Consider the following 3,621-nt stretch of genomic DNA (forward strand, 5'->3'; position numbering starts at 1 on the left):
TATCATGTCTCTTTTCTATTCCAAACTCCCAATAACAAGGATGGTATCCATGTCAATAGAGTAGATTCCCTACTTGACATGGGGGTTGATTAAGAGGAGACACTTGAGTTGGAATGCTCAAGTGGTTAGTTAAATTGGAAGTTGTTGGCTAATTCTATATTTACTAACGCTAGACCTTCGTAAGGGAGAGGACTAGGATTTGCGAATAAGAGTTAGCTCAATCACTTGACTTTCCTTTATTTAGTAAGGGTTAACTAAGTGAAAATAATAACCTCTTTATACTACACTTGAGAGAATTCCAACAAGGATAGAACTTCCAATTAATCATTCCCCCAGTCAAGGCTTTTTATTTTGAATAATATAAATTCTTTTTAATTTTCATTGCACTTAATTACAATTATTTATTTTCTGTCATTCGACTCTCAAAATTCTCGGAAAACTCCTGATTAATAACTTAGCACCCTTTCTAGAAACTCGTTGGGAGATGACCTGGGACTCATACTCCCAGTATTTTTATTCTAAATTTTGTGACAACCTTTCTAAATTGATGAGGCAGATTTTAGCTGGTTAAGAGCTATACTCGCAACTCTGTTCTATTATATTATAATTTCTTAATTGGTCTAACTTCTGCCACGCATCAGAGTGCTTGGCTCTTATACTGCTCCTAATGCAGACCTTTATGGCAAAAGTATTGTGGTGCCTCGAATAGCTGCAAATAATTTTAAACTGAAGCCACAGCTAGTTACTCTTGTGCAACAAAATTGTCAGTATCATGGACTCCCTTAGGAAGACCCAAATCAGTTTATTTCTGATTTTCTGCAGATTTGTGATACTGTAAAAACCAATGGAGTGAGTTCTGAGGTGTAGAAACTCATGCTCTTCCTATTTTTTGTGAGAGATAGAGCAAAGTTGTGGTTAGATTCTCAACCCAAGGAGAGTCTAGATACTTGGGACAAGATTGTCACTGGCTTTCTAACTAAATTTTTCCCACCTCAAAAGCTGACTAAGCTAAGGTTGGAGGTTCAGACTTTCAGACAGAAAGATGGTGAGACCCTTTATGAAGCTTGGAAGAGATTCAAGCTACTTACTAGGCAGTGCCCTCTAGACATGTTCTCTAGATAGACTCAACTGGATATCTTTTATGAGGGCTTATGTGAAATGTCTAAGATGCGCTTGGATAATTCTGCAGGTGGTTCTTTGCACATGAAGAAGACACTAGAGGAGACTATTGAACTTATTGAGTTGATTGCTAACAACCAATACTTATATTCCTCCAACAGGAATCCTTTGCACTCTGAGACCTCTCAGAAGAGAGGCGTGTTGGAAGTGGAAGCTGTTAATGCTCTTCTTGCTCAGAACAAGCTTATGTCTCAGCAAATAAATCTACTTACTCAACAGTTGAGTGGAATGTAAGTTTCAGCTATCAACACCCAAAATCCACCTCAAGAGGTCCCTTATGATATGACAGGTAATTTTATACAAAATGAGAATTATAATTATGCTCAATCTTCTACTGAACAGGTCAATTACATGAGAAATGCTCCTAGAAACCCCAATAATGATCCCTATTCTAAGACCTACAATCAAGGGTGGAGAAATCACCCAAATTTTGGGTGGAGAAAGCAACCTCAAAGGCCACAAAATTTTAATAATAATTCACAGGGTGGTTTTCAACAGAATAATTTTAATAACCACCAGTTTTAGTCATCTTAGCAAGTAACTTCTCAGCCCCAGCAGAACAATGATTTGGAAGCAAAATTGGCAAGTTTTAGACAGAAAATTAGAGCATCAATCAAGAACTTGGAGATTCAGATGGGTCAATTAGCCACAAAAGTTAATAAAATTGATCAGAGGACCACTACTAGCCTTCCTGGTAACACAATTCCAAATCCAAGAGAGGAATGCAAGGCTATCACCTTGATAAGTGGACAAGTGGCAAGTACGGAAGTACAAGTTACTAAGGAGCCTGTTGAAAAAGAAGCACCAGAGGAGAAGAAAGAAGAGGTGGAGCACGTCCCTCCTAGGTGTGCAGATAATCCATTCCCAGTCTCTCTTGACACTCATCCTACATTGCCTAAGGCGCCCAAGTACAAGCCTAAAATGCCATATCCTCAAAGACTTCAAAAGGATACCAAGGACAAGCAGTTTTCAAAGTTCTTGGAAGTCTTCAGAAAGTTGCAAATCAATATTCCTTTTGCTGAGGTTTTGGAGAAAATGCCTCTCTATGTCAAGTTCATGAAGGAGCTATTAACAAAGAAGAAGCCTTTAAAGGGAGATGAGACAGTGGTCTTAACTAAGGAATGTAGTGACATAATTCAGAATAACTTGCCAAAGAAGATACCAGATCTACGGAGCTTTCGAATTTTATGCACCATTGGGAGCACCACCTTTGAGAAAGCTCTATGTGATCTGGGGGTAAGCATAAATCTAATGCCCTTGTCTGTGATGAAGAAGTTGCAAATCCAAGAGGCACAACCCACAAGGATAGCATTACAGATGGCAGACACATCTATAAAGCCTGCATATGGATTAGTGGAGAATATCTTGGTCAAAGTGGGTAAGTTCTTCCTCCCAGTAGATTTGTGATTTTTGACACGGGGGAGGATGAGAATGCCTCTATAATTCTAGGAAGGCCATTCCTAGCCACTGGGAGAGCTCTAATTGATGTAGAAGTGGGTGAATTAGTGCTTAGAGTGCATGATGAGCACCTAGTCTTTCATGTCTTCAAAGATATACATTCAACAGGTGAAGAAGAGAGGTACATGCAGACTGAGCTTATTGATCCAAACCTTCAAGAACCCCCTTATGATGCACAACAGAATTTGCAGCTCAAGCCTCCTTTGGTAACAATCAATAAAATTCCTCCTGACATCAAACCTAAGTTTGGTGTCGGGAATGCATCATCCACCAAGGCGGAGGTTCCCAAAAAGAAGAAAGTACCCAGGAAATGGAGAAACAAAAAGATTTCTACTGAAGACTTCTCCCCAGGAATGAAGGTGGTGTTGACTAGCAATCCAGTGTTCACTTATATAGTAAATAGAATCCTCTCTCTGGAGCATATTGAGCTAATTTATGGGGACACAGGGAGAAGATTCACAGTGAGGGGTGAAGAGCTGAGCCCCTATGATCCTCCTCCTTAGAGGAGCTGACCGTCAAGCTAGTGACAGTAAATAAGCGCTTGTCGAGAGGCAACTCGATACTTACATATCCTTAGTTTATTTTCCGTTGAGTTAATTTTATTATTTATTTGATTTTTAATGAATTTCTACTGTTTTTCCTTTGTTTTACGTATGTTTTGATCATGCAAAAATTTTAGAACAGGAACTGGACACTTAGAAAAATTGTACTCACTCTGGAGAGGGTTGATTCTGCCAGGTCCACGCTGAACTTGGAAAATCCCAAATTTAACGTGGTAAACGACGCAAATAGCATGCATTTGATGGAAAGTCCATGCTGAACTTGAGAATTCCCAAATTCAGCGTGGTGAACGACGCATAAAAGGAGCACAAACAAGCCAAAGAGCTGGCACTAAACTTGCCTCTCATCAAGTTCAGCGTGGAATCATATCACCTTACCAAATCTCAACCAAATCACATGCCCCCTCTGATTGATTCCTCCCCT

The 3,621-nt window shown here is 39.5% G+C and overlaps 1 non-coding gene across 1 annotated transcript; it reads right to left on the reverse strand.

Moving 5' to 3' along the window:
• Positions 1 to 1,006: 1,006 nt before the first annotated feature.
• On the reverse strand, positions 1,007 to 1,112 carry LOC148544384 (small nucleolar RNA R71). Its single transcript, XR_015900869.1, has one exon. It is a non-coding gene; the product is annotated as a small nucleolar RNA R71 (small nucleolar RNA).
• Positions 1,113 to 3,621: the final 2,509 nt, after the last annotated feature.

The sequence above is a fragment of the Arachis ipaensis genome, chromosome B9, assembly GCF_059453495.1.
Source record: "Arachis ipaensis isolate K30076 ecotype BB chromosome B9, ASM5945349v1, whole genome shotgun sequence".
Lineage (NCBI taxonomy): Eukaryota > Viridiplantae > Streptophyta > Magnoliopsida > Fabales > Fabaceae > Arachis > Arachis ipaensis.